Genomic DNA, 22,562 nt, shown 5'->3' with positions numbered 1-22,562 from the left:
ACTCTCAGAAAATCCTATATATTCAGGGTTTTTTTTTTTCCAAATAGCCAGGGCTAAAACTGCCTCATTACTATATTACATTTTGGATCACATAACTTTAGCCAAGTGTTACGACACAGACAGATTATGTTTCTGTGAGATCAAAGCTGCATAAGAGTTGAGAACTACTAATCCCACGTCTAGTTCTGGTGAGCAAGTGAAACAATGCAAAACCATGCAAGGGAGCATGAAACATGAAAACTGCTTTGTATGTTCACTGTAAGAACAAATCACAGGAAATCCACAGGGTTGGTTGCTTCATTGTCTGCAAAAACTGGGGAGATTTTGCTCTACCATAAAATTTCTCAGTGATTTTTTCTACCTGAATTGGGAGACACTGCACACTGTTAGTGTGAATGCAACAAAGGCGGCAGGAACAGAGGAATAGCGTGTGATGTTCTGACAGGTCTGTGGCCACCAAAAGAGAAAAATACCAACCAAGGGTGGGGAAATAACTAATTGATCACAGTAAAAACGGAATGGTGTTATAAATCATTACTTTCTCTTCATTTGTATAAGCATCTAGAATAGTTTTGGATAATATTTTATTGTCCAGTGATTTTTAGACTTAAAAAACCCCAAACTCAAACTCAACCATCCTCAAGATAATGGTTTTGCCTATAATTGCTTGCCTGATCTGCCCTGGAATTATTACAACAGTGCTCCAGTGAAAGAGTTTTCCTTTGCTAATCAAAACAAGGTTGCTCAATGGTATTTTAAAAAGTTGTTAAGAACAACATAAAAAAATATGTATGTATTTTAATGGGAGAACTGAGTTGTAAAATATTATATACATAGTCTGGTTTTGAGAGGAATAAAATGATGTACAAGTGCTGGGTACTAGGAGGCAGAGAAAGGGCGGAAGAAAGGCCCATAGAAAGGTATAGTAAGACAATGATTATCAGAGCAGGATAATAAAAAATTAGCTTATCAGATAGATAAGGAAAAGTTAAACTGAAAACTGGTAAGAGAAAAGGAATGAAAATAAACTTGGAGGAAAAACTAATGCATAGCAAAGGAGAGGTATTCAAAATTAAAAGAAAAAAGATTTAGAAATTTGTGATACCTTGTAAAACATGATTTTGAGGGCATCTGGAAGCAATTCAAGCATACGTATTTACATACTCTTTCATATAAATGTCCTTTTTTCATATTTTGAAAAAATGGACAGCTTCTAACAGTGAATATGAACTTTAAGTTAATCTCATAATTCCAGACCACTAATCACTCTAGAGAAAAAGGTCTTTTTCCTTTCTCCCCCATACAATCTCATGTTTTTGCCTTCTCAACAGCATGGAACAGTTGTCCTTGTCCAAGCTCACATATGTCCATGGGAAACTCTGGGTAACATGCCATGATGATCCTTCACACATCTCTGTGCAGGACCTTCCTCACCACCACTGAAACCAATAACGATAGATTACAAGTGAGACAGGAATCTCTTCCAGTGCTATAATCTCACCTTCATCCAACTGTATATACAAACCACTGGTTATAAGAAACACCTCCGCTTCTATATACATATACCAAAACCCCCACATCTCTCATAAAATCAAAATGCAAACAATAATTTGTGTAAGGATCATCTAGGAAAACCAGAAATCCGCAGTGGTACTTACGAGGGAGAAAAACAGTGAAGGGTTATTTGCCAACATAAATCAGGCTGTACCATTTGACTCAGATGGTGGTGATGGTTGTATGTTATATTCTAGTAACTGGAACATAATCTGTAGCTAAACTAGCTACTATAAAAAAAAAAATAAAAGGGCTATCAATTTTCATGTCATCATATAAATATATGTCATGGTTTAACCCCAGCTGGCAACTAAGCCCCACACAGCCGCTCGCTCACTCCTCCCCAGTGGGATCGGGGAGAGAACTGGAAGAGTATAAGTGAGAAAACTTGCGGGCTGAGATAAAGACAGCTTAACAGGTAAAGCAGAAGCCGTGCACGCAAGCAAAGCAAACCAAGGAATTCATTCTCTCCTTCCCATCGGCAGGCAGGTGTTCAGCCATCTCCAGGAAAGCAGGGCTCCATCACGCATAACGGTTACTTGGGAAGACAAACACCATCACTCTGAACATCCCCCCTTTCCTCCTTCTTCCCCCAGTTTATATACTGAGCATGACATCATATGGTATGGAATAGCCCTTTGGCCAGCCTGGGTCAGCTGTCCTGGCTGTGCCCCCTCCCAGCTTCTTGTGCATTGGGCAGAGCATGGGAAGCTGAAAAGTCCTTGACTGGTGTAAGCACTACTCAGCAACAACTAAAACATCAGTGTGTTATCAACATTTTTCTCATCCTAAATCCAAAACACAGCACTATACCAGCTACTAAGAATGAAATGAACTCTATCCCAGATGAAACCAGGAAAATACATCATCTTCTGAGATAAGAAAAAAGTTTCTGCCATGTTGTAATACTTAACCATGCGTGTGTGAAAAGGGGATAAGGAGTGAGTGAGGGTGCACGTATCGATTACGTTCCTTACAGAGATGTATACACTGAATGCTTCATAAACAGAACACTAAATTGAAAGAATACCCAATCTCTGTAAATATGGCAAGTCTCTATAAACCCCTCACCATTCTCAAATGCAAATTCTCTTTCTACTGTGTTTACTCCTCCTGCATTTTGCTCTGTAAACATAAATTTGGGGAAAGTCAGGCCCCTTTCCGGTCTCTTCATCCCCTCGGAAGCACAACCATGCTGCTGACTCAGTAACCTCTGTCTCTTTCAGAAATATAGAACAGTGTTCAGCTTGTGAATATCACAGCACTTCAACCTCACTAATGGATTTTTTTATAATTAGAATCTAAAAATGGCAATTTCAGACACTCCCTTCACACCAGAAGTTCCCAGGTCATCTAAACAGAGTCGTCAACATTTAGAACAGTCATCAACGACAACAAAGACAACTTACAGCATCTCCAGCTTCCATAAAATGTTGTATGCAGGATTCAATTTCAGCTATCGGCAGCAGTGGGAACCAAACTAAAGGACTTTCCAGTGACTCAAAGTCACAGTGTCAGCACTGCCACCTGCAGCCACACCGTTAAGTGACCTCAAGTTTCAGAGAAGGTGTCGTGCATCATGCTTCAAACCTCCACCCGCTTGTTTGTTTAGTTATTCGCTCTACGATTCAGTATCCTTTTGCTTATGCTGATACAACTGTTTTTGAGGTCCCACTGCAAAAATGAAACACTGAACTCATTAGGATTTGGGGAGGTAAATGCAATTAAAGTTTCTCTTTCATCTGGGGCAGGAATGAAGAGTGGAGGAAGGAACTCCTTAAGCTAGCTATAATGACAAACCTGGCACATTACGAAACCACACATTTATTTACCAATAGAAACAGTCAAATTTTCAGTAATCACTTTGCTGGCTACAGGGGGCTTTTTTGAAAAAGTCAGCTTTTACGCAGAAGCTGAATTATTAGAAATCTGGCCTGGAAGGGACATGCTGGACATTTACAAATCTTATTTACTCATTGAAGTACAGATATTCTGTACACAGTTCACTCCTGACTAAGGAATAAAAGGCACATGACCTAATGGAAGATGTGATGATTAAGATTTATATAACCAGTACATAAATTATGCTTTGCTGTCTTGCACTACCAAGAAGCTTACAGGACAGAAGCAGGATTGGTTCAGGACAAGGGAAATTATCCATGCAAGAGTTAAAGCTTAAGAAAAGAGATCTGGCTTATATCAAGTTGACGCTTCAGATAAGAGACTGCATTATAACAGGTTATAGTTGCAAAAATAATTTTGATTGGCATATCATTTCTACTAACTACTGCTTGGAACCCACCCAGAATATGAAGCGTACTATAAACTGTTAGGAAATATATCTGTGCATTGTTCAATATTTACAATGTGCTTTATTTTGTAAACATAAGACCTGGCAGAAAAACGTAGAGTATTAAAAATAGTTCTGCTTAAAATGACTCCCCTTTTCCCTATAAACAGAAGTATTTCACTAACAGCAGTTTATAATTTTGTTCAAAAATGTTCACAGTGAAGCTAAATAAACTTTCAATGGGAAAAATTTGATTGCTTTGTTCAGCTGCTCAAACAGATTTCTATCTCTACTTATTTGCATATTTCTGAATATTCTCTTTCAGGCCCACACCATTTTTGTTAGCAAAATCAATTTTCTGTTGGACAAAAAGTGAGATTTGGTCTAATGATTTTAAGCTTTTAAATAAACATGAACCGAATGGTGTAAAGAGCTCTCCTTTAAGAAAAGATCCTTGCTGTTTGGAAAGAAAAGAATTCTTTGCATTCACAGATATCAATTGACAGCAACAGATTTTAACATGAAGAGAGAAAAAAATATACAAGGGCAAAACAAAAAAAGCTGCAACCTAATTATGTAGCTACAACACAGACGGATGCTAAGTTTAATTTTTAAGGAACATTGTGTACACACGTCCATATACAAAATGTAAGAAACATTGAACTATGATAGAAAAGCTTTATTGTTGATTTTCCAAAGCTCAAACAACACTCAATGTTTATGAAATTGTTTCCTCTCCACCTGAAGAGAAGGGTTGTTCTAAAATCCACAGTTCTGCAGAATCCTTAGCAAACACCAACCAAGTGCAATTTTTTCTAGGTCTGTTCAGCTCTGCTAATAGTTATTGTTTGCACAACTGTAACTAAGTACATTACCAACTAGTTGTTCAATCTGTATAAATTTAAGAAACACACATTGCCAAGGAGTGACTCATATATCAGTCTATTATATGCTACAGAGCTGACTGTATTAAACAAATCACTTTCCCTACAGCTGAAGAATAGAAGCTATATACAGAGCAGAGGTTATTGTCTAATTTAAATCTTGGCTCCCTTCCCAGAGCTGTACAAGATTCCAATTTGTGGAAATGTTACTCTCTGCTACTGCCAGAAAGGCTACAGAAAATGGTATTGGGCGCCTTCCAGAAATATGTCTGCAAAATGCCAATCAACAAGTCACTAAAGATTAACAGTATGACTGTACCAAATTAATTTAAATTATAGAAACATATGGCTAGGATGTTTGCACTGCACTTAACACAACACCTGCTTCACAAACAGCTAAGTTTCCTTCCACAGTATAAAATAATATATGTCAAACACCTTGAACCTGATTCCTAAAAACGGGAAAAAAATTTGGTTAATAAACAGTCACCAGAGGTTACCACTATTAGCTACGAGCCACCATTTTGTAATCATTAGATATGTTATTTATTTAAATTTTTACATCAACCCAGATTAACTGGTCTTTCCATCATAGAAAAAGTAATTAGCAATGACAGAAATTTAAAAAAAAATGACAAACATCTTTATATTCCATTTTAGAAATCCAAAATTGTAAGTTGATTTTGCTAAAATACTTCCAGTCTTATAACAGTCCTTCAAATACAGTGTTATTGTGTCTCCTCTCTCTCTCTCAAGTTGACATTCTTAAGCAAAAGCCACTCCTGAAAGGCACTATAAGCTCATGAAAAGTTAAAAGATTAACAATCACACACCAAAAGTCAAATATTTTATATTTCCGTGATGTGTTTTTTCCATTTTTGTGAAACTCCTTAATATATATGATCATGTCATCAAATAAAAAAAATTAAAAATCAGTGACAGTCTTAGAAATATTTACACATTAGTATATGCCATATTTCAGCTGAAGAGGAAGGGAGCTGTTTTATGTTTCTCTCCACTGCTTTTCTATTATTGCCTAGCTAATGGAAATACCTCAAACAAATGTTCTACAAGAGCAATAAATATTAAAGTTGACCTATCCATCTGGAAGAAATGAGAACAATACTGCACACTTTTAGCCCAAATATGACACTGATAAATGAAGCCGTGAGAATCCATCACACTTTCAGCAACCTGGGCTAAGCGCCCACCACGTGATTCTTGCACCAGCAATTTTCTCCATTCATCTTCATTAGGCAGTCACTTGACCTGCCTCCTAACATCCCTGTCAAATTTGAACCTTCAGGGGGCTTGTTGTACTTTCTAACAATGTACTCTAAAAGCTCTATTCCCTTTTGGAAAAAAGCTCAGATGAACATAAAAGAATATATGAACCATTTCTTCTGGAGAGAGAACCATCACATGCTAGTCATGATTAAGAAAGGAGATCACAGCACCGTATGTGTGACAGTAGGAACAGCAGTGTTCTTACAGTCTGGAACCAACAGTGCAGCCTGGCAGAAAGCACAAGCAGGCAAAGCCATCACCCTTTCGGCCATCAAAACACAATTACACATTCAAATGAGAATGTACGTAACCTCTTGCCACAAACGAAACGCCCTCCATTTCCTCCCTCAATCACTGCTTGAAGCAAGCTGGAATGAGCAGCCATAGCATTCTTAACCTAACATAATAAGCGCGCTTCATCACATTAGCAGTTTTACATTACAATCCCATTATTTTCTTTTTCAACAGTATAATAATAACAGCACTGATTTGATTATTCTGTAATAGTGAAAATGAATACCAATTCAATATGAATTTGCCAGTATAATAAAAAAGCTCCTAACAGGATTCTTAGAGACCTCCTAGAAAGACTGTTTATAACTTTATGATCACTTAGGGAAATCAGAAAGGCTAAAGGCACCAAACAGCATTAAGGTTTTGACATTAAAACTATCTCAGACATTGATGCAATTGCAGTACCTTCGTTAGGGTAGATCTACAATGTTTATCTGACAAACATCTGATGTATTGACTCTGGTTTTCTATTGCACACAAGCTGCTTATCTTTCCTTTTTCAAAGAAGTCTTTAGAATTATAAATATTATAGACTGTCATGGTAATGTAGCAATTAAAATACACCCACATAGATATCTTTTAGGCACTAAGTTCTTCAACCCTTTTTCATGTTGATCAGGTCTTACATGAGTGGTTCCATACAGCTGCTAAGCACACCAGGGACTTACTCATCCAGGAAAGCATTGCTGAATGCAAGTAAAGACTGCACAATCAAACAGAAAATACATATGTGTGATACAGAGGTAAGATGGATTTCACTGTGATCACCAGAAGATGACCAGAGACTTCTTTTATACAAACCAAATAGAGTCTTTTTGTGAACAGATACTTCAGTCATGCTATGTTGGATTTATAGCACTAAAATTTTTACTTTTCTTTTTAAAAGCATTCAAATTGTATCTGACTTCAAGGGAAAACAAAACATCTTATTTTCTGTCATTATTTTACAGGGTTCTACGAATATCAGAAACTATGCTGAAATACTGAAAACATTTCCAAAGGTGCAGACAAGAAAAATTATTAACAGACGTGCAATTTAAAATCAAGACCTGGCATAGGTGTATTTCTGGTAGGTACATTAATTTCTTCACTACAGAATGCATTACAGGTAGTAACTAAGTAATCGCTGATAAGGTGGTGCACTTCCCTGCACAACATAAGGAGTGCTTATCTACAAGCTGGAATGCTGATCTGAGCTTCTTTTTAATCATAATTATATGGTCTTACATTAGCGTTACAGCAATCACACACCAATCACTGGCCACATTTTCATCACTGTTTTACAGACAAGTCACAAGAAAAATTCACAAGAAAGCCATCAGTGGCATTAGGTTTCACCTGAGCCAATCCAGTATTATGCTGTATTAGTATTATCTGCATTAGTAACTGTGACTGCAAATGCCTTTACCAATACACACTGAGCATCTCTTCGGAAGGAAAAAAATGGGTTCTCTCTTACTTGCTTGTCTGAGATGCTGAAGATTTCAGGCCCTCTGCATTGATTCCAAGTTCAAAGTTTGTCACATTTCCTTCACTGACGACACAGGCCTTGGCCATTTTCTTTGTATGAACATATTCTTCTCAAGAATGAATGAATGTGTCTGCGATGACAGAGAGATTAAAAAACTTCACAAGTGGTTTTCACGTGTGGTTCAGTCTACGGCTGCTGCAGACAGTTGATTCTCAAAGCAACTTGGAAAGATCAGCTTGTAGATCCAGTGGTTCTCAAGATCAGCCTCATGTCCATTATCGAGCAATTCTCTTTGAGGTGACTTCTTCCAAAAGATTAATATCAACCTAATAATGAAACAAACTGCTCTAAATGGAGTCTCTGGTTACAAGATGACAATGACTTTTCAATATTTTACTGAATTCAGTTCCTGAATGAAGCCTGATTCCAACAAGATTAAAACAATTGTTTTGCCAAGGTTAGGAGCTAGAAGAATCAAAACACTAAACAATGAAAAAGAGAGGCCTGAAGCAGTTTTCAAGGGACTTGTTGAAAAAGACAGAAGGGAGAGAGAGATCTCAGCACAGGCTCAAAGATGATGCTGCATATAGCAAGAGATATAATGTTAAATGAAAGTCTAAGAACGTGTGTCAGAGAAACTACCCTTAGGTCTAAGCAGACCCGATTAAGGAAAAAAAGCAATCATTTCATTTGCTTCCAAGAAGCCATACAGATATATACAGGGAGAATCCCTATATGCTAGAGTTAAGAGGGTAAAAAAATCCAAGCAAACAGATATTCCAAGAAGTGGAGTCGAACAAGAAGCGAAGCAGATTTTCACCTCAGCTAGCTGATGTTTGCTGTGGAATGTTTCATCAAAAGTGATGACGAAGTGTTATGATAATGTCAGCTTTACCATCACCGTCATCTGTCATGCCAGAATTATTCTATGGCTCTTGATGATGAAGTGGCTCTTCAGTTCTTCAAGACTGAGTGACACTGAAGCAACCTGTAAAAGTATTTGCTAAACACCTTCAGAAAAAAGAAACAAAAGTATTCTATATTGCTTGAATTAGGCTATGCATACATTAGTGCAATATTCTAGTTGGAATTAGCCTTTCTCTGAGTAGCAACTTCAGTAAGCAGTTGTACCTTGACAGCAGGCAACTCATCTTAAATTTCATTAACTTTTCTTCGACATTACTTTCTTAACTTTATTCGGAATGCCCTTTCAAATGCAGTTCAGCCATGAACTCTATCATTTATAGTGCAGCATTGTTTGTGTCGAGCCTTTGCAGCAGGGTTATCACTACAGGTTAATGGATTTGTGTTCTGAGAAGCCATGATTAGAATAGGTTTACCAATAGTGACCTGTGTTCTGCATTATACAGTGAAAAACATATCTAGCAGCATGATTGTTATCAACCGTCAAAAGAGATACTGAGAGCTGTGTATAGACAGCACTAAACTCAGACGTTTTTATTACTCTATATAGATATTGTGCAGTGGTTAAATTTGACATATACGAATTGCTGAAGTGAAGATTTGCAAAATAACAGTATCTATGAATGCTAATGGCTTAGTTTAGAAAATGATGTGCAGGATTTCAAGCACAGCATGAATATGTATTTTAAATATTTGTGGCACTTTAATGGACATTTTCATTAGCAGAGGCTATAACAATGGCAAAAAACCCTGAAATTTTATACAAGGTCTGAAGTTCTTACAATAATTCCACAAAATTCAAAGAGAGACATTCTTACTGTTGGAGACGACATTAAATTTAAGACCCTTGAACGCCCCTCCCGATACAGCTATTCCAGTAGAAAAATCAAGCACAAATAAAGGAATAGGTCTGCATAAAGGCTTTGTAAGGTTTTTTTTGTCCCTTCAATAAAACTTTTTAAGCACTGTTCAGTACAAAGTAGTAGAAAACTTAAGTTGTCATGGCTTTTCTATACCTCTTTTTCATTATGATACACGAGCGGGTATCAAGGAGAAAAACCACAGAAAACTCATTTATATTTTAAGTGAACTACAGAGCTGCTTGCTGAACTAGCAGGGCATCAGAAATAGTGATTAGGAGAGCATTTAATAGTAAGTATAACATTAAAAAGAATAAGTAGTACATTCAAGGTAGAAGGCCAACTAAGCACCACAATAACGCTGGCTGTCAGAACAGACTGCACATACAATGCAGGTTTGGACTGTCAAACCATTATGTATGCGCAGCTACAGCCTTTCCTTGTTCAAAATTGGACTTTTACACATTGATTCTTTTAACAAATACAGTGATACTGCATTGTGATACTGAACCCATTCAGTTATGAAATGTGCATCAATAAAAAAAGCTTGCAAGGAAAGGCTTCAATGCACAGGTTCAAAATTTAAGCTCTTCATAGCATCGTGCCTAGAAAGTCATTGACTTTCATGAGAGCTTTACCTAGCACATTTCCAGTTCCTGCAAAGGGAAGGATTCTTTCCCAGTTCAGTTCAGTATGCTTGGAACAACTTGGGCTATGGGGAAGAGTGATTTCAGACAGTCTGCATCAGTCTCATTCACAGGTATGACTTAGAGAAGCCCAGATTTTGACAATTATTTATCCATTATTGCAACTGCTTGCAGGCAGGCATTGCTGCACTCCCCAAGAGTAGCAATGACTATGTATTCCACGTACACAGCTTCTGTGGTCTACACAGCTGAGTTCTAACTATACTTTAAAATTCAAGTTCCTTTTTTAATCTTCCCAATAATCAGCCCTGAAAGGTCAAACCAGTTAGTTACACCAACTGTTTATTACACTTAAACAAAATAAAAAAAAAAAAGCCCACACTGCTTTCCTTTAGAGGCAGTAATATATTTGCATCTGACACATGTTGTCCTCAGGATATAATTTCATTGTGCTTCTCTTCCTCATTTAGTGTAGTGGCTTAATCTGCCTTAGTTCTTGTTACAGCTTGTTTAAACTGTTCTCAGATAGGTTTTTTTCTACCTAACACCTATTACACTGGCTATAATACTTCTGACATAGCATGCAGCGCTAGGAGTTGCTGATGATCATTTCCAGGACAGTGCCACTGACACACTGTTTTCAGTAATACTCCTAACAGCACTTCTCTTTAGAGGGAGCTGATCAAAAGGTGCTAGAAAAGGTCCTTCATCCCTTGAATATTCTGTTAACATGGAATTTGACTGGCGTCTCCACACAGCACACTCACCAGCTTTGAACCAAAACATCTGTTTATGACTTGCCAAGACAATAACTCCTGGAAGCACCATCTCCCAGATTTTCTGATGTGAACCTCTGTTACAATGAAATAATGCTCTCTGGGATAATAATAATGATTCCAAAATAATAACCTCTGTGAAATACTGAATGACTGAGCTTTTAGATAACTGTCCTAACTTCTGCTGTTACCACAGTTAAATAAACTGCCCTAAAGGCTGTATTTTCAAAGCCTGAAAGTTGTCACACCACTGGGCAATGTACTAACCATCGCTTGCTCAATGTGATAGGACAATTCAGCCCATTCCACTCAAATAAGTGCTTTCAGGATTCTGTTCCGAAGAACATTAAACTCATTTCTGTAGTGAAGATGGTAAGTACTGTCCACAGAAGGGCATCTCATTACATGGAACCACGCTATGTTAAAAAAATCATGAGTAAAGGAGAATTCTGGCATTTGCTGAACTGAAGCACCAACCATACCAAGTTTTTGTTACGCAGACATCTACAGGCTGAAAAGGCCTGAGATGTTATTGACTATGAAACATGAACTCTTTATTTTCAAAAATCCAGATGCTACAAATAAGCTGCCTTGAAAAAAGCAATATTTTGAATGCCAAGAAAAGAATTTAATGCAATGTGACACAGAACACACACTTTGGTATTTTTCAGGAAAACATTCATAAATGTTACCATTTTTCATAGGGCTTAGTGTATTTTGAAGTCTACATAAGAAAAATCATAAGCAGAAGATTTGATTTTCAAAGGGTAATGTCTTTGTCTTTAACTGCTTAAGCAAATAGCTGGTAGTTCAGATATCTTTATATTTTGGAGGAAATTAATTTGCACCTTATTGGATGGTAAGGTCTGTTCTTGAAAGCAGAAGAGAAAAAGAAAATTAAGAGCACCTAAACAATGTCCAGTCCAAGTGAAAGCACTTTACCAAAAGTACAAATACCCTGTGAAAAACAGTATGTAACTTTGCTAACTTAAATCTGTATGTCTATGTATGCTCATTTTGAGCTTTTTTTAAACAATGGTATGTGTCATTTAAGTTAGAATCAAATCTGAAAGTGTCTCTATCCCTGAGCAATAACCAACAGGAACATATTCCTGTGAATTTTTTATTTTTCTGGCACAAGAAGTTATTCTCACATCTGTTAGGGCTGATTTGGAATCACTACTCTTGGAAGACAGATCCTTTTATTTATTTCTTGAACATGATTCCGTGAAGAGGTAGAGAGGCCTCAGACACACAAATGGGGTAACCTAGGAAAACCCAACCTGTGCCAAGGGGCAGGGGGAAATAGTTTTAATGCTACAGTGCAATCTCCTGAGCCCAGGGAACTGTAACCAGCCTGGGGACTTTTACTGATAACAGTCCAATGCAGCTTTTTAATTTCTTTCCTGGAAGCCACTGATACACATGTAACAGTCTCAAGGGAGTTACCTATACGTTTCTGCATCTTACCAGGAAACACTCACTAGGAAAGGAAGGATGGAATTACAGCTAAGACAAGATATGTACAATTCCTAATTCTGCCACCTGAGTCTGCATGACCTTGATCAAATTACTTAACTTCTCTGTAACTCTTGGCCCTGAGTGTCTAACGAAAATAATAAAACTTCTAACGTGACAGGGTATAGATTTTCGGTAACACTAAAATGTCATTAGGAAAACTTGAAGGACTGTTGTTGCAAAGGCAAAGAGAATAAGCCAAGAGCACTAAAATCTGTAAGGATAAAGGATAAATCAGGCTCCAAAATTTAATCAGCAGGCCGTATGTTAATAACCAGTTGGGTATCAAATTAAGGAGGCAAAAAAAGTGGTAATATTCATACAGCCTCTATTTACAGAAAATTGCTGATTAGAAACGAATTCTTTTTATTTGCTTCTACTTCTGTTATGTAACATTTGTTAGACAACCAAACACAGCAACAGAAAGCCACATGCTTATAGGTTCAGTTAAGATGTAGTTGTCTTTCTTTGGAGACACCCTGGCATTTGTTGGCTCCTTAAGTGTAACAGTGCCACATTTAAAACACAAAGTCTCCTTCCCTTGGCTTAGGGCTAGATCTGCAAAACACTGTCCTTTGAGATTCTTGCCTGCACATAACTTGTAGGCATCCAAGTTCCACAACAGAGGCTAGAGCCCCAAATGAAAGCATGATTCACAATCGTAAAGTTTCTCTTTGATCTAGGTCTTCTCAAGCTGTGGTCTTCTCTTTACCAGGCTTTCTGCAAAACAGTGGCATTGTTGGCTACCTGTAGAAACACAGGAACTTTTTCCAGGTATAAACACTTTTGAGAAAAATTGCAAGTTCCTACGGGCTTTAGGGAAAAGAACACTGAAGCAGACATTTTTAAAGCTCATACTTTTGGATTTAGACACTTTCTGTTTAGAACTCAGCCCTACACACTAGGGTATAAACTTCTAAACCATTTAGGTTTCTAAATGACAGAAATATTATGTGGTGAATTAGTTCTTGGCACTACAGAATCACAGAATGAAACAACCACTCATAAGAAGTGACTGATGGATTCTATTCTGGTAACTCATCTGGCTGACTCAAATAATTTAAGACTACTTTTTTTTTTTTTTTTCCCTTAGTACAAGGATGACTGTACAATGCAGAATATTAGTGATATGAAACTGTTTCAGCTGTACATGCAGCATTCATGTGCAACTCAATACCTCCCCCTACACATGCATAGAACTGCACGGAACAGCAACTGCTGCTGCTGCCTATGGTAGCACTGGAGAAAGCCAAGACTGAAGATTTATCTTCTTTAAATATTTGCTTAATTCTCTTGCACAGAGACATTTTTCCATTATTCACCTTGATGATTTAAAATATAAGTGATACTGCCTCTGCACTTTGAGTTAGTGAACTTATAAACGGTTTATAGAGCTTAAGAATGGCTGCTCCATCCAAGCCAACAAATAATGAATGTTAACACTGGTGTGAGATCACAGTCAGTGGCCAGAGCCATTTTTTCATGCAGGTAAGAATTCAGAACCCACTTCACTGCCATTTAATCTGGTTTTATTCTGGTGTGAAGTTGTTGGTTTCATTTTAATCTAGGAAGTAGATAAAGGTATATTTCCACTGCATAGCCAAGCATGGAGAACGCATAAAAAGTCATGAATGTTCAATATGAGATAATCTTTGTATCTTAAACTATGACACTTGCATTATATATGCTATTTATTTATATTACTCATGGCACAAGTGGCAGACCGATCTCATTGAGCTTGAAGCCAGCACTGACATGCAGCCTTGCTGTAGATGAAAGCCAATGCTTTCCAGAGCTAGAAGCTTCTGCTTCACTCCTGTGAGCTAGATAAGGTGACACTGAAACTTCCAAAAGGTTGCCAAGGACAGAGGAAGGAATGGTAGAAACTGCTGTGCTGGAAAATTGCACTGCAATAGTATAAATCATAGGAGAGCCACAAGAGTTGCATTTTTCTCCTTTCCATTTTTGCTAAGAGAATGAGACGGAGGCTGGCCTAGGAGACAGACTCCAGATCGCCACATAAACTGTAAGCACTAATATTTAAGACTTTTATCAATTACCTTGCTTACGCTGTGCATCATTACTCGATCGAAAAATAAGCATCTGACAGGTAAAAACAACTTCCTTGTTTTAAAGATGTGAGAGGTTTACATTTTGTTTCTTTTCTACACTGTGACTTTAAATACATTTGTTTTGACACAATCTTTGCAACTGCACTTGGGACTAATATTCAATGCAGAACTATTTATACTGCTCTAAATCATTGGCTTACAATGCCTGTTTTCTTACTGAAATATCTTCACTGCAAAAGGAACACTGCACAAAGAATTCTTCCCCAGAAAAAGAAAATCAGAAAGCACAAAAGATGCTACCTTTGCAACAATACAGCATTCAGATACTAGATGATAATTAGGTTTCTATTCCAAGTATTTCAATGCACACTGTTAACCTTAGACAACTGTGCATGAACCTTTTAATTAGCACGTTATCTTTGGTGCAATTAATATCTTGTACCTCATATGTTATCTTCAAATTAAAACTTTTACTATCTGAGCATTATTAATTAATCAATGCGATTCTATGAGGAAATAGACAGCATTCAAGAGAAAGTCAGAGTTTTTAGAATGTCACAGCCACTGACATTTTAGAACAATTATTTAGCTGTCTTCAAATACTACGAGGCTATTACCTTTAGCTTACACTGTCTTCATAGAACATGCACAAAAAAAATGACATAATTATTACATAAATTGTTTTACATCTGCAAATAAATTTTATTGTTGCGTTATACAAAACATTCAACTATTGCAGTCAACAGAAAATTCTAGTAAAAAAAAAATATATATATTTTTTTAAATCCTTAATAATCCTCTCAATACAGTCAACAATCTTCCTCTCTATTTGGGCCTGTAGTAAAGCATATAGACAGTAGCATCAATTCAAAGTAAGAAGTGATGTGATAGTTTGACCCTGAAGATACCAATATAGATGATCTTTTATAAGTCACTGTGCCAGCTTGATTTACTGTGATGAATGAATAAATTCATAGCCTAATATCTTGTCGCAATACGTTTGGTTTGAGACATTAAAAGAGGAAATAATTTCAAAAGATGATTGTCCTTATAAAATACTTAAAAACCCTGGAAGATTTACTTTTTCTATGACATATCAGATTTAATAAAAGTCAACACAACCCAGCATAATGTGGCTAGTCTCCATCAACAAATAAAGCTATCTTTTTTAACAATAAATTTCCTATGCTTGAACTAGAAACTGTCTTATGTCTGCTTCTAAGCAAAGGACTCCTTAATCTATATTGCACCAAAGGAAATTAGTATATTCCCAAGAAAACACAACAGGAATCAGTTGCAAAAAATTGTGTTTTCTTTAATTGGCTTAGAAAATGAAAAGCACGACCTAGAAATATTTAACAGATGAGATGAAGATTTTCTTAGCACTGCAGCACATCAGATTCCCAGTTTTATTCCACAATTACTTGATTCCATCCCGCCTTAAACACGAAAATTTCGGACAACTGGGCAGCTACCTACCATACAGTATTGCTATCTGCATAATGATATAAGCAGACTGCTATTCTAGTGATTTGACTTTGCAATTCCTCTTTTTAGTGTAATTATTCAGTTTTTATTAACCCCACATAAATTAAAATCCATGTGTATATTGTTAAAGCGGACCTATGTTAAAAAAAAATAACCCTGACACCCACAGAAATAGACGTTCTGAATCAAAACACCTGTGGATTTAAGAAAAAGAATTTGCTCCTACTTCTTACATCTTTATTCTACTATAATCATAAATGAAAACAAAAATGTCAATAGTGTCACAAGATGACTCATTAATATAAACTATAATCATACAGGATGGTAGTCAAACGTGCTGATACACGTTATATATACTTCATACATAACAACAGATATTACGCACATGAATGTATAGAAACGTTTTCTACTTCAGTAGTGCCTAGACACGTCTCCCAGAGCCCTCCACAAATAGCAATGAATTAAGCTTCAGAGCACTACCAGGAGGTCCCTATATATTATCATCTCTATTTTCATAGAAAAAGTCAGTGAGGGACAGGTACAATAAACGGCTTGCCCAAGGTCACACAGCAATGTAATAACTGAAATGGGATTGGAACCCAAATGCCCTGACTTTTATTTTAACAAATACACAGTGTTCTTCTCTTATAATGAAGGACAGAAACAGAATATCTGTTATTTTAAGAGAATACACTTGCTAGCTTGAAGTAATCAGGTTTCATTAGTTTATTTAGAAAAATCTTGACGATGTTTGGAACCATAGAACGAAGGAAGAATAATAGGACAAAAGACTAATAAAAGGACCGCCACCAATTCATTAAGGAATGAACTAGATTTGTATCACATCCACATCAATGTAAATCAGTGAATTTTTTAAAAAGGATACAATTGTTTAAGCATAAAGATGTTTACCAAAATTAGTATCTTTTGCATTTCTTACCAAGAAACTAGACAGCTTTCAGTAGATGTTCATAATAAAATGCAGAAGTATTCTGATGGTACTAGTTTTAAATCAAATATAATCTCTATCTAAATGCATTTTCTTTAAAAAGTCACTTTCTTACTACAATAAGCCCTGAGAAATAAATTTCCTGCTGAAATTACTCCATTCCTTTCACGCCACAGGGAGAAACGCAAGTAGAACAGTCCGAATGAAGTCCTACTCGCTTAAACCATCTCTAGCAAAGCCCAGAGTCTGAAGTTCATGTTAGTGCTGAATCACACTCATGCACATACATAACAGAGAGTCTGTTTTGGTACTGCTGACTTTCAAACATCCCTAACCCCTAAAAATTATGAAAATGGCTTATTACAAATTACTACAGCACAAAAAATTACAGATTTTTAAATACTGCTTCAAAGCCAAATCTATTTTAGATTGAAATAATCTGAAGTAGAGTAGACTGATGGAAAACAAGGTAGCGATCTCTGTACGTAACTGAAGGAACCAGTGTGGCGTCTGAAGAGACCTCTTTTTTGGCCTTCCAAAGAAAATTTGTTTGGAAGATCCAAACCACGGAAGACGCAGAAACACCCAGCTGTCTCGGCTATGTTCCCTGAGAGCACAGGAAAACCTCCCCAAGATTCACAGACTTGAATGCATTCCTCCAAATCCTCCTGTCCTAACACGTAACCATGAATCTTTTTGCCAGAAGCAGTGAAGACAGGGATAGGATATATGTTGTTGCCCCCCACCTACCCATTGATGGTTTGTTTGTCTTTTTTTTCCCCACGGTTAGTGACAAAATTACCATTTTTACATGTCTCAAGCTTTGAAATTCCAAAGAATTGTATCACAAAATACAGAAGCTTCATCCAAACCACAACTATGCCAGAAGTTACTGCTTTTACTGACCCATCTATGATTTTTCAATTCTTACGCTAGTGAAATTACCACATACAATATTTCAAAAAGTTAAAGTACCTAATCTTAAACAGACCATTGCTGAACTTCGGATGAATGATGGATTTTATATAATATATTTTTAACTTTAAAAAAATTCGTTGGTTAATCTGCGACCATTATTCCGGATTTTCCTTTCCAAGGACATGATGATTCTGATTAAGAAAAGAAATTTACAAAACTTTGTAAAAAACATAGCTTTCAGTTACGTTTAATAAATCTTTGGTATAAATGTGAATAGCTGCTTACGCAGATGAAGAGCACTAAACAATATAACGCTATTGAGCAAATATCATTAACATTTTTTGAAGACTGGATGAATATTAGCTTTGTTGGTAAATGACATTTTGAATATTTAGGGTTTTATAAGGGTGGTTCATTTCTTTATACAGCAACAAATCTTCAGACAGTACTTCTGTCTGGTTGTAGAAAGCTACAATTGATATCTTTTCCATATATACTTAACCTCCTACAGATTTATTTGATTCTCAATAATTACTATTCTCTGGTAAGAGGCATATGTTATTACAGCACACTGCACTCCCACAAGCTGTCCACTCAGTGTATTTTAATAAATCTCTGCCAAAGCTGTATAAATTTGATCCTGTTTAAATTTAATAAGGATCAGAATATATCAAAGCACAGATTCCCATGGGAGAAATAGATATTTTGCATAGTTATTGAGTGCCCTATTCATAAATACAATGTGTAAGACCTAGACCATCAACCTTGAATTAAAAAGAAAAAGAGATTAATGTGTGCAAAGCCAGCTACTTCTTAAATAACTAGTGAAATTAGTGTTTAATAAAACATTTTTTCCCTATACTATTGTTAAAGACAGCAGCACTGCTACAGTTTTAATATTAGCCTTCTAATATGTAACTGTTGAATATCTGCAGTATAGAAATACCTTTTCAGGTACCTTTTGCAATTCTTTCTTTAAACATTTACCTACATAAGGACACAGATTGCTAAACATGTCACGAAGTGCTTCTCTTTGGGCCATGGCTTATCCTTTTCTATTCAGTGGGACCACTGCCTTAAGCAGAAAGCAGATCAGCAACCAAGAGCTATGACGATTGCAGAACCTGAACTATTTTAGGGCAATGAATAGCATGAACATATATTTGACATCTACTTTCTTCCTTTTTCTGGAAGGATGTCTAGAAGAGGAAGAAACTCTTCAATGCTCTATTAATTCTAGGTAAATTTTGGTGATTTTACATAATACCCTACAAAATTTTATGTTCTATTAAGTAGATCATTTCAGTGCTGGCTGTGGCAAAATACCAGGAGACATAACTATGCAAATAGATGCTGATCTAGCATCTCATGAAGAATTTTGAGGATTACTATCATAAACACAAATACTGCATGTCTTCCAAATACAAATACATTTATATAAGTAGTTCTTCAGATTCCAATGTTTTTTTGTTGTTGTTTTAAAGAAAAACTGTTTGCATATAAGGGGAAAAAAAACAAACACCTAAATCACATTTCCACCAACACATGTGGAGATCACACCTGAGAGCTGCTAGTTACAGAAATGATTTGTTTGTCTTCCGTAGGAAAGCTGCATTCCTTATCATTGGTTTCTATTAGTAATTGAGTATATAACTGTGTATACAACCTACCACTTTCAAAATATCTCCAATTCCTTCCATCATCTTTGATGTTTACATAATAATAGGTATGGGAAAGAAATCAGACTATATTTATCCTGAATTAAAATTTATATTTTCAGAGTAAGAGCATGAAAGTCAAAAGACAAATCATTTTACACGGAGTAGAGGTCTTTCCCAAGGGGGGGGGGGGGGATGAACTAAATCAATTTGCCATTGTTTTACAAGTCAGCCACCGAGAATGAAATCACAGACGGCTGAAATTAATGGGAGTTTTGCCATTGACTTCAATGGGCCAAAGATGTCATCCTCAGTATTTTACTATACACAGAAGCCTGATGTCAGAATTAGTACAGCTTTATGAAGTACAATACAAGTACAATACAACATAATTCAATCCATCAAAGTGAAGCCGATCATATCATCAATCAATCATTGTTCCCACTCACATCTACGGTAAGATTCATTCTTGCTTTCTTTTCCCTTTACCACCACATAGGTGTTGGAGCTGGGAAAAACCTCAGCCGTGTTTGTCAGCAATATTCCTTTATCCACTGTCAATATTATGTTGTTATGGTGAAAGTGCAAATATAAAAAATGAAGTTGAAAACTCAAATTATATCAATAGAAATGTGTGGAAGCCACAACACAGGCAACACAGCTTTGCCAGAATATTGCCATCAAAATCATAGCACTTAAAACACAATTACTTTGAATTAAGATCAAACAATATCATGATATAACTATTCATCCTGGGTAAACACATGGCTAGGTCTTTTATGTGCCACCTGTAGCACAGGGTTACAATCTGTCTTCATTTCCAAGAACTTTAGAAAATATTGCACATCGAATGGTGATAATATTGGATCCATTCGTTTAAGAGATTCAGTGCTTAAGCACAAAGAGACTGAATGAAGAGTACAGTGACTTAATTTCCTTGCTTTTACATGTTTGTGTCTTTCAACTTTAATGTTATTTCAACAAAGTGCTTTGTGTTTATTATGGAGATATTCTGCTGTATTTCCCTTTTCTCAGTTCATGAAATTTTCAATATAACAAGAAAAAACCAGCTCAAATTCCTATTTTGAAAACCATATTGCCATTTTTATTCAGCCTGTATTTTAATATAGCATCAATATTTAACTACTTCATTAAATGAAGTGTGACTTTTATAGTGAAAATGTCAGTCTTTGCAGTTCATTAAATTCATTTAAAGTATAGCTGCTTGATTTTTTTTTTCCTGAAGGAATAAAGGACTATTAACTGAAGGCATAAACTTAGCATTAGCATGTACTTTTTCCTTCAAATTAACATTCAAGATTTGTAACAGTCGTTACAAATTTAAGGGATTGTTTGTATCCTTTTGCATTATCCTTATTTTTATAATAGATGTCACTTTTATAGCATATACAACTGTTTATCACAGTAGGATACGACCAGTAGGATGTCACAGAGGATATTAACATGTCACGTGCTATTATGAATCTGTAGAATTCTACAAGTAGTATTAAAAATACATTATTTTGAACCGTGGCATCTGGAAAAATAAACTGTATATGATGTAAAACATAATAACTCTTGGAATCCAACAGGGTTTATGAGTACTGTTTTTCTGTTTCATAAAACATTCTTTGATGAGTATTCTTTTTCAAGGAGGGTTTCTATTAACTAATACAAAAGAGCACAGGGAAAGCTCCATTTCCAGAAAGGTAGCACCATGTTTTTGCCAGATGTAAGAAATCCTGGTCCACATTCTCTAGGACTTCTGTGACTAATGTCTCTAAAGCTGGAAAAGCTAATTATTTCTGATGAATAAATTGATGCTATTATAAAATACTTTAATAAGAATAAAAAAGCTGCTTTGAAATGTACTGAGATATAAAAGTGGTGATACTTTCTTTTCAACCTACTGCTCCTTTCAATGTTTGGAGCAGATCTCGATGACAGTGAAATCTTTGGTTTTGGAAGACAATCACGAGTTCTTTTCAGTTTTAGTGTTTGGGTTCCATCCCCGTCCCATCCCCCACCCCCACCCCCCACCTCCCCGCCCAAAACAAAGCAATTTGATTAGGCTCCTCTCTTGTAGTAATGATCTGAATCACTACCGTGATGATTCTCACACTTCCTATTCTCAGACTGCACTAAACAGTCAATGCTTAATTTATTACAATACGGATGGTGATTAGGGGGAGGGGTTTGGACATGGACATGTGACATTTTAAAGGGCTTAATTTTCATAACTGTAATATCCATCCTCTGAAAATCAGATACTTTTCTAGTGTCTTCAATGTAGAATCCAAAATACCCTACCACACACAAACATTTTGGGTACCATTACACACCACAAAGATGTAGGTTGGAACTAGGACTTTAAAAAGTATCAAATTGTTCAATCTACAATTTTAAACTTCACCATATTCCCCACTCCTCTCACATGTGGGCACTTTAGCCTCCATGCAACCAGCAACTGGCATCAAACTAGAGATGAAGAAGAAATTAAGAATCCAGTAATTAATGCCTACTTAAGTTAAAAGTTTCCTTCAAGAAACATTCTTCCATGAATGTTGTGCACAACAAAGTTTTATTTTCTATGAAAACTACTTTACATCTCCAAATTTGTGCTGAACTACTGTGATTTGTTTTTCTATGTGTCAAAAGTAACAGGGTTTATAGGAAATTCTGGTGCTTGAACTACTTTCCTCTGGATGAACTTTTCTAAAGAGCACTATAGAGAATAAAAATTGAATTATCATGTGACTATGATTATGAAGAAAGAAAGAAGAAACTCTAAAACTTAATTATAGAAGCAACACCCTAGTCACATGTGTAAAAAGCTAACAGGTACCAGTGACACATATTCCAGACTGAAGTTTGAAAGAAACAGTCATTACACACTGTTATTTTCTACACTGTTACATCTGCCAAACCAAACTGATGGGCTCTAACTAGCAATGCCTTACGGCAAGATTACA

The 22,562-nt window shown here is 36.2% G+C and overlaps 1 protein-coding gene across 3 annotated transcripts in view; it reads right to left on the bottom strand.

The window, feature by feature from the left end:
• TOX3 (TOX high mobility group box family member 3) overlaps positions 1–22,562 on the bottom strand; it is a 78,497-nt gene that overhangs the window by 38,927 nt on the left and 17,008 nt on the right. The window contains exon 1 of one of the 3 annotated variants that reach the window (XM_087739529.1): positions 7,769–8,030. The exons of the other annotated variants lie outside the window; for them this stretch is intronic. The gene's annotated coding sequence lies outside the window, so the exon portion shown is untranslated. Of the gene's footprint in view, positions 1–7,768; positions 8,031–22,562 lie in introns of those variants that run through there. 3 annotated transcript variants of the gene reach the window in all.

This window comes from Nipponia nippon, unplaced genomic scaffold (genome assembly GCF_047370975.1).
Source record: "Nipponia nippon isolate SJK-2023a ecotype South Korea unplaced genomic scaffold, ASM4737097v1 scaffold_7, whole genome shotgun sequence".
NCBI classification, from domain to species: Eukaryota; Metazoa; Chordata; class Aves; order Pelecaniformes; family Threskiornithidae; genus Nipponia; species Nipponia nippon.
Note: the sequence above shows the minus strand (reverse complement) of the source record. Positions and strands in the feature narration are given on the sequence as shown.